Genomic DNA, 10,211 nt, shown 5'->3' with positions numbered 1-10,211 from the left:
GGGGGAGTGACAAAGAAGGATACTTCTTTCACTCAGCTACACAAGCTCTCTACCCTGACTCACCTCCTGTTATCCGGTCCCCTTCACACACTGCCTCCTCAAACCTGGCAGGGTGTGGACAGTAGTATCTGAAGGCAGTGAGGAGGGAAGGGCTGAGCGATTGAACCACACACTAAAGAAAAAGAGCCTTAGTTCTTATTGTGGGTAATTGGTCAAAAATGCTTACTATGCCTTAGTATCAGACACCTGTAAAACAGGAGCTGGCAGTTATTGACCTTTTTCCCCATCAAATACCAGTTCCTATTGCTAGCAAGTTTCATTGACCATCTATGGGACTTTTTTGGATAGTCGGTTATCCATTTAGGTCCTTCTAGATATAGCAATGAGTGTCCTCCCTGGTTTTTTCAAAGGGACCCAGGGGCCTGAATTCTTGAGAAAGTCTGTGAGAACAAGTGCCACAAGGACAAGCCGTTAGGCAGCAGAACCCTCGCGTTTCCCTGCGCGTACGATCATCATTCTTCGCACACATCTCCGTTCTCCCACTTCTGTCTCACTAAACGGAGAAGAGCACAATTTTTTGTGTGATAGAGTCAAAACCCAGACCCTTGATTAGTGGGGTAGGAGTTGAGATATTAGGAGAAATTGGGATTACTCAACCTTTTAAGGATTCAGTTTCGTATTAGGCCTGTTGACTGAGATGCCAAGTGTAGTGAAAAGAACAGGGGTTTTGAGGCAGAGCCAGCTCTGGCTCTCCTACTTCTCCGAACCTCAGTTCTCTCATCTGTAAAATGTGGATAATAACATTTATCTTGCAAGGTGGCTGTAAGAATTTAAAATGATGCATATAAAAACTGTCTGGCCATATTAAATAGGTTTGATAAGTGGAGCAATTATTATATGTGCATGAGCTTATACACAGCTTGAGGACTAGCTATTGACAACAACTGATGGAAACAAATGGCCATTGTAAACGAGAACAAAATATAGGCGCCAAAGGATCAGGGTCCTTATAAAGTATCGATGGGTATAACAGAATATATTTGACCTGCAAAGTCTTTAATATCCTGTGTGTGTGTGTGTGTGTGTGTGTGAGTGTGTGTGTATGTGTGTGAATGTATATGTATGTGGGTATCTGTGTGTGTGTATACAACTTCACTCACTGAGTTATTGTAAACATTATGATAATACATGTGGAATAATTTGGGGTTGACAAGGATGGATGGATGGGTTACGTAAAGTGTCATAAAAATGAAGCAAGCTATTATTATCTCAAATATATCAGATGCTGAACTCTTGCTAAGAAGGGTTGCTTTTAAACTTCTTCCAGCCAACACAATCAAAAGATAAATAAGCGAGGTGACCATGTATCCAAAACGATTTTGTTTCTCAGTAAAAGACAATCTTTTGGAAGGGCTTGGCAAAGAGAGCCCCAGCATTGATACAACTGGTCAGAAGGAGGGGCTTCAGTCTATTCAAGACTGGACTGATGGCTCATAATGGCCTGAAGAATGGGCTTTGGGGCCCACTATCAGCCAAACAAGGGGACAGTCCTGCTCTCAAATAGTCAACCGGGGTGGCAGCAGGTATCTATAAGGACAACCTGAAAGGAGGCAGTCCTTGGGAAGGGAGGAGCATACTGGGCAAGTGGTTAAAACCATGATGGTCCCCCAAAGTTGCCTTGTTCAGGGGGAAAAATAAAAAGGAATATATGGTAACGATAAAAGGCAGACTCGGGTAGTCTGTTCACACAAGCTGAGGACAAGATTTGGTTGCTCTAGTATCTGAAAGTAACAATGCATTCATATATTCATTTAATCAACACTTTTGGAGTGCCAACTATGTGCCAGGCAGGATACCCTGATGAATGGGAGAGGCACAGCCCCTAATCTCAAAGGAGTCACAGCTGAATGGGACAGACATGTACAGGGATGTAATTCCACCTCAGAGAGCCCTAGACGAAGAGGTCGACTCAAACAAGAAACAGCTGAAAGAGGTGTGTTCATCCTCCCAAGGAGGCACTGAGAGAGGATCCGATGACCCTGGAAGAGGCTTGAGAGGCTCCACAGGAGGTAATATGAGAAGCAGATGTGAAGCACAGCTGGGCACGTGCCAAGTAGAGAAGAAGAGAAGAAGAGAAAGGTAGGACTAACAGAGCGCATGGACACAGGCATGTGCAAAAACAGCGGAGCATGAAAAGGCGTGGTCTATTTAAGAGACGGTGCGTAAAAAATTCTGTGTGGCTGGACAGCACACATGCACAGTGAGGAGTTGCTGAAGATATGACTGTTTTTTCTTGTGGTGAAATAGCGAAGAGTCTTCAAAGTCAATGTTAAGGGGTTGGGATCTTGTCCTTTGGACAGTTAGGGGTTATGAAAAGGAGGTTTTCAAGAAAGGTTGAGACACGATCAGATTTATGTTCTTAAGAGGAGAAGTGGCCATTCAAAAGCCCTTGCCGACCTCTGATTCTGGATCAAGACGGAATCGACTCACTTCTCCCTATTCTTCTCGCTAAGTGCTAAAACCCTGGGCATTATATATACAGCAACATAAGAATATTCTGAAAAAGTGGAGAGAAGAAGGAAGATTAGCTAGGAAGCTCGAGATCTGAGGAAAGTCACAGTAGTGGTTTGTCTGGGTTGCTTTTTGCTTCATTTATCCTGGGCTGGGCTCTGGAGAAGCCAGCACCCAGTCCAGAAACACCAACAGCACAGACAAAAAAGGAAAGGAAAAAACACCAAGAAAAGCTAGCCAGCTAAGTAAAGGATCAAGAAAGGGGCAGCCCCTCCAACCAAACACTACAGAGAGCACAGCAGCCCGCCCCACTTCTATCAGCAGAGGCAAAGTGGAGGCCTCAGCTTCCATTTGCACCTGGTTGGAATGAGGCGTCCTCCCAGCCCCGCCATCAGGGCGGTGTCAGGGAACTCGAGTCCTGGGAAGCCAGGACTTTCGCCACCTTCCGGTGGTGATGAGCATGCTCCCCCCGCCCCTCGCAATGGTGTCAGCGGAGATCACATGGGGAGCAGTAAGGAGGGCCCTTCCCTCTCTCATGCAGGATGTTGTCAGCGGAGGCCCAGTAGGAACCCGGATCTCCCACTCTCCAAGCTGTAGCGAGATGCCCTTCTCCACCACCCCACGGGTATCAACGGAGGCCAAGTAGGAAACCTGAATTTCTACCACCCACCTGGAAGAGAGGATTAAAAACATGATCCAACATGCTGTCACTTTCTTAAAAAACTAAACATACAATCACCATACAACCCACTAGTTGCCTTCCATAAATGAAAATTGCTGTCCATACAAACCTGTATACAAATGTCTGTAGTGGCCTCATCTATAATAGCAAAAACCTAGGAACAATGAAAATGTCCCTCCACAGGTGAAGAGTTATGGTACACCCAATACTACTCAGCAAATAAAAGAATTATTAATCCACACAATTTGGATGGATCTCAATGGCATTGTGCTGAGTGGAAAAAAAATCTGTCTCAAAAGGCCACGTACTGTCTGATTCCATTTCCTTGAAATGACCAAATTATAGAGGTGGCAAGGAGCTTAATGGTGGCCAGGGGTTAGGGATGGTGGGGCCAGGGAGGGGTGCGAGTGTCACTTTCGAGGAGTAACATGAGGGGAGGTCTTTGCGGTGATGGAATAGTTTTGTATCTTGATCATGGTGGTGTTTATATGAATCAACATGTGTGGAAATGGCACACATAGAACCATACATACATTCTGTACCAATGCCAACTTCCTGCTTTTGACATTGTGCTATAGCTATGGGAGAAACTGGGTAAAGTTTCCTCCCTGAACTATTTTTGCAACTGCCTGTATATATATCATTGTTTTTTTTTTGTTGTTTTTTTTATTAATTCATTCATTTATTTATTTATTTTTGGCTGTGTTGGGTCTTCGTTTCTGTGCGAGGGCTTTTTCTCTGGTTGTGGCGTGTGGGGGCCACTCTTCATCGCGGTGTGCGGGCCTCTCACCGCCGCGGCCTCTCTCGTTGCGGAGCACAGGCTCCAGACGCGCAGGCTCAGTAGTTGTGGCGCACGGGCCTAGTAGCTCCACGGCATGTGGGATCTTCCCAGACCAGGGCTCGAACCCGTGTACCCTGAATTAGCAGGCAGATTCTCAACCACTGCGCCACCAGGGAAGCCCCATTGTTTTTTAAAAAGGTTTGTAAAAAGTGAAAAAAAAAAAGTAGCTCTTTGTCAACTTTTTAGTTCTTCCTAGTAGTTCTCGGTTTGCTAATTCTAAAAACAGGGGATGGTACGAATTTACCTTTTAATATAAATCTTTTCTTTTCAGAATATGCTGTGGAGTGGCAAGGTCAGCTGTCCATGCTAATTCAAGTTAACATCTAACTTGCCTTCATCAGTACAGGTTTCAGCATTATTCCCCTGATTCCAAATTATTCCAACTCTGCTTTTATCTAACAAACACCTTCTTCTGTACCACTTAAAGGATAGGAGATAATACTCCTCCCCATTCCAAAGACAAGAAAATGTAAGCTTATAGAAGAAAACAGGCATGTTCTGAATCACATAATGGTCGTGGTGGAAAGATAAGATACCAGCTCTCCCCAAGGCCTCTCTGTAAGAAGATCAGATTCCTTCTCAGCCCCTGGGGTGACTGTGGACATGCCTCCCTGCCTTTCACTGCTGCTCTCTTATATCTACAGTTGGGAGCACGGTTTTACTGCACCATTGTAAAGCAAGAGGAATGAAACAAGAACAGGTTGGACAAAGGAAAATTGGAAACTGGATTTAGAAATGAGAAGCATGTGACTTCAAAGAACTATGATGCTTTTCACAGACAAGAATGAGAAGGTCTTCTAGGGAGAAGTTTCCTAGTAAGATTAAAGAAGTTCTGGATAAACAAACTAGTGCCGCACTATATAAACTGGAGATGTTCTTGCTACCCTTCGGTGTCCGTGGCAGCAAAGGCAGGCCCCAGATCTGGAAAAACTCTCTTATTATCTCCTTTGACCCAACAATACCTTCACCCTATAATTTCTCCACAAAACTCTTTTGCACTGGTCTCAGATCCCTGGCTCTTAGTGTGCCGTTGGCATTCCTTGTAAAATATGTGAAGGACAGGCAGGTTGCAAGATGCAGGAACTGAGCTCGAGACTGAAATTCCTGGGAGAGAGACCTAAACCTAGTCCTAATCCTATCCTAGATCCAAGTCTTCCCTTCTTCCGAATTCAAGATCATCTAAATGTTCACCGTATGCTTCTAGTAATTTCTATTGACTGAGCCCTGTTTCTAAACCGTTTCCCCCCTCCTACTCATGAATTTGTACAGGTTCTTCCCAGTTTATAACGACAGAGCTTCAGCCAGAGAGAGGGGCATATGCCCAGGCATCTCTAGGGGGGAAAAAAGCAAAACTGAAAATTCATCAGTTTCTTTCAAACTCCTTGTGTGGCTTTGTCAAGTCCTTCAAGTCTTATAAAGTCCTTGTCTATTTATTGCACGGTAGGAGGTTTAAGACACACACACACACACACACACTAGCCTCAAAATTAACAAATACAATCAGGTTGAAAACAGATGAACTATGAATACATATTCGGTCTGGTTAATTAACAAATATTTTAAAAATCAAATCTGAAATTCCTTATAAAAACTTCCAGTAAAGCAAACTTAAGAAGACCTGGATCATAAATTAACACTCTTGCTGCACCTATATGAATAATTAGACCCAATCTAATGAGACCAGCCTTAGGTTGTGATCAAGAATAGCCTTTCTTGGAGACTATTTTTGATCAAAACAAAGGAAGCGGTAGAAAACATTTTATGCTTCAGTGGAAAATGACACATTGGCTAGAGGACTCCCCTCCAGGTTATCTGATTTTAGCTGATAGTTGGTCTAATTTACAATTCTGCATTTTAAATAACTATAGAAGAAAATCAGTTTTGTCTCCATTTGAACTTTCACAACAACGTTCCTTTATTCATATAAATATGAGTATTTTTTTTCTTTTGCCTTTTCTTGGAACCAGTTATAACAGCTGCTTATTTTCCTTAGGGGTTTAAGTCTTTAACACATGCTCACTTTAACATCAACATGTTCATTTTAATATCTGTATGAAAGTCATGAGTTTACTTTTTTCTGAAAATTGTCTTTTAATGTATATAAACAATTAACATGTAAGGCAGAAAAAATATGTACTGCATACAAGTAGTATACTATGGTTGGGCGGGAGGAATAATTACTTCTGATTGAGAGAAATCAGATACGTTTTCGTAGAGTGGGTGGTAGTGATACTTTGCCTTAAGGGTGAGTAAAATTTTAAGACTGAGAACTGGAAGGACAATTTCGGGCAAACAAAAGGCCTGTTGATCCTAAGGGGCTCTCCTGACCCATATGTTATTAGCCTGCACCCAGCACCCTAGAGTCCCAAGAAGAGGCCAGACTGAGTCCTGTGAGATTCACACAGGAGCAATACCCAGTTTGGAACCAGTCCCAGGGTATCTCCCTGGATCTCTGACCTGGCAAGGCTTACAGTCCCAACGCTCAGCTGAGGAAGGACTCCTGGCAAGCACAGAAGCACGAGGCATGATGAACTGGGGTGACTGGCTCAGCAATTCAAAGCGGTGTGTCTTGAAATGAGCATCACAGCCTATCTCCTGTATGTCAGATAGAACTATCTAGAACTATACCACAGCCTAGACAAATTCCCTACCCTGCGCTGCCTGGCAGGCCAGGTATAGCATTGGGTGGATCTAACTGCATCTTACTCCTGGAGTCAAGTTAAGTTTCATTAATGGCTATTAATCCAAACATTTCCTTTTGCCAGTGGTGAAGAGGAAGGGGTAGGTATGGAGTTCAGAAAATGTAATACAAAGAAAATACATATTTAGTAGAGCATTAACTAAAAGTCTCCAGCCATCACTGTTTATCTGTGCCTGATGACATTCCTTCATGAATGGACTTTCTAGCGTAAGCCACTGTATGTAGGTCTATATTTACTGTAGACTGACTTACTACAGACACTACAGTATAAGCCACTTACACTATATTAGTCTCCTAGACTAATAACAAACACCTCCGCTGTAACTTCCGATTGTGCTGGCTCAAGCTCCAATCCCGTTCTACTTCAAACCCTCTTTTCCCTTCATCTTCCATTGTTAATTTCAGTCTCAGCCTGTTTCTTGCCTTATGTCGATGTGGTTCCACCTCCAACTCTGTTCCCGGGTTTTTGGTTTTTGTTGTTGTTTTGTTTTTGTTGTTTGTTTTTTACAGAGCAGGGGTCACAGGGAGAAAGGCCCTCATCTACCATCCCTGAGCCAAGTCACTAGTAAGGGAAGAACAAGGAGTCACCTTATGTGGAAAAAGCCTCCTGAGGCTGAACCCTAAAAGACCGAGCTGCATGACAGTCAGTCAGGTTTCATGCGTAGGATATAAAGTCCCAATAGTGACAGGAAAAAATGTGTTGCTCAGCTCTGTAGCAATTGCTTTGAACTCCTTAGAGAAAACAGAGTCCACCTGGGAAAACATGGTGAGACATGTTCCTCCTGTAGCTGAACCTGTCAGGTGAGGGTACCTACAGTTTTAAGCCAGGAAGGACTTGAAGATAGGCATCATTTCACCCTCTGGCTAAGCAATAAAGGAGGCGTGCTAATCTACAATTTAAACAACACACCCATCCATTTGGCAACTAGGCAAACTCTCTTTCCTTGATTCTCCACCTTAAAAAAAAAAAAAATCTGGCTTTAGTGGTAAGAAGGCTCAGAGTAGGATGGAACAATGAATAAAATCAAATACCCAAATACAAATCAAATGTAAATGTCATCATGACCTAGGGACTTAGAAAAACTTTTCTCTTAGGCATTAATACGAAAGGTCAAATGAAATGTCTGAACTATCTCACAACAACTCTATGAAGTAGGTACTATTATTATTCCCATTTTGCAGATGATGAAACTGAGGCACAAATTAACACAGCATTGTAAAGCAATGATACTCCAGTAAAGATATTAAAAAAAAATGAAAAAGAAACTGAGGCACAGAGAACTCAAGTAACTTGCTTAAGCTCACACAGCTGATATGTGGTACAATCAGAATTTAACCTGTGACTGTGACCTTAACCACTGCACAAACTATCCCACAGCAGTAGGGCCTTTGAAGACAGAGCAAGAAAGAGCTTTGACAGCAAAAAACAATGTTTCAATCTCTAGAAGATTCTATTCAGAGGGAAGATAGAAATCTAAATGACTTTTGCCATCCCTAACTTAAACCACATAAATATTCACCCCAAGATTTCAGAGCTTCTTTTACTAAATTACCATTTTGGTTTTTTGTAATCTCTACCCTGTTTTCCATGGTCCTTCATCCCTGAACTTCTCAAGTTTTATATACCTGGGAATTCACCAGATAATAAAACCAGGAGACTAGGTGCCCAGTCTTTCTTTCTTTTTTTTTTTTTTAACATCTTTATTGGAGTATAATTGCTTTACAATGGTGTGTTAGTTTCTGCTTTACAACAAAGTGAATCAGTTATACATATACATATGTTCCCATATCTCTACCCTCTTGCGTCTCCCTCCCTCCCACCCTCCCTATCCCACCCCTCTAGGTGGTCACAAACCACCTAGCTGATCTCCCTGTGCTATGCGGCAGCTTCCCACTAACTATCTAATTTACATTTGGTAGTGTATATATGTCCATGCCACTCTCTCACTTGGTCTCAGCTTACTCTTCCCCATCCCCATATCCTCAAGTCCATGCTCTAGTAGATCTGTGTTTTATTCCCATCCTACACCTAGTCTCTTCATGACTTTTTTTTCTTAGATTCCATATATATGTATTAGCATACAGTATTTGTTTTTCTCCTTCTGACTTACTTCACTCTGTATGACAGACTCCAGGTCTATCCACCTCACTACAAGTAACTCAGTTTCATTTTTTATGGCTGAGTAATATTCCATTGTATATATGTGCCACATCTTCTTTATCCATTCATCTGTTGATGGACACTTAGGTTGCTTCCATGTCCTGGCTATTGTAAATAGAGCTGCAATGAACATTTTGGTACATGACTCTTTTTGAATTATGGTTTTCTCAGGGTATATGCCCAGTAGTGGGATTGCTGGGTCGTATAGTAATTCTATTTGTAGTTTTTAAAGGAAACTCCATATTGTTCTCCACAGTGGCTGTATCAATCTACATTCCCACCAGCAGTGCAAGAGTGTTCCCTTTTCTCCACACCCTCTCCAGCATTTATTGTTTCTAGATTTTTTGATGATGGCCATTCTGACAGGTGTGAGATGATATCTCATTGTATTCTTTCATGTGTTTGTTGGCAATCTGTGTATCTTCTTTGGAGAAATGTCTATGTAGGTCTTCTGCCCATTTTTGGATTGGGTTGTTTGTTTTTTTGTTATTGAGCTGCATGAGTTGCTTATAAATTTTGGAGATTAATCCTTTGTCAGTTGCTTCATTAGCAACTATTTTCTCCCATTCTGAGGGTTGTCTATTGGTCTTGTTTATGGTATCCTTTGCTGTGCAAAAGCTTTTAAGTTTCATTAGGTCCCATTTGTTTATTTTTGTTTTTATTTCCATTTCTCTAGGAGGTGGCTCAAAAAGGATCTTGCTGTGATTTATGTCATACAGTGTTCTGCCTATGTTTTCCTCTAAGAGTTTGATAGTGTCTGGCCTTACATGTAGGTCTTTAACCCATTTTGAGTTTATTTTCATGTATGGTGTTAGGGAGTGTTCTAATTTCATACTTTTACATGTACCTGTCCAGTTTTCCCAGCACCACTTATTAAAGAGGCTGTCTTTTCTCCACTGTATATTCTTGCCTCCTTTATCAAAGATAAGGTGACCATATGTGTGTGGGTTTATCTCTGTGCTTTCTATCCTGTTCCATTGATCTATATTTCTGTTTTTGTGCCAGTACCATAGTGTCTTGATTACTGTAGCTTTGTAGTATAGTCTGAAGTCAGGGAGCCTGATTCCTCCAGCTCCCTTTTTCGTTCTCAAGATTGCTTTGGCTATTTGGGGTCTTTTGTGTTTCCATACAAATTGTGAAATTTTTTGTTCTAGTTCTGTAAAAAATGCCAGTGGTAGTTTGATAGGGATTGCATTGAATCTGTAGATTGCTTTGGGTAATAGAGTCATTTTCACAATGTTGATTTTTCCAATCCAAGAACATGGTATATCTCTCCATCTATTTGTATCATCTTTAATTTCTTTCATCAGTGTCT

The sequence above is a fragment of the Kogia breviceps genome, chromosome 7, assembly GCF_026419965.1.
Source record: "Kogia breviceps isolate mKogBre1 chromosome 7, mKogBre1 haplotype 1, whole genome shotgun sequence".
Classification (NCBI taxonomy): domain Eukaryota; kingdom Metazoa; phylum Chordata; class Mammalia; order Artiodactyla; family Physeteridae; genus Kogia; species Kogia breviceps.
Note: the sequence above shows the minus strand (reverse complement) of the source record.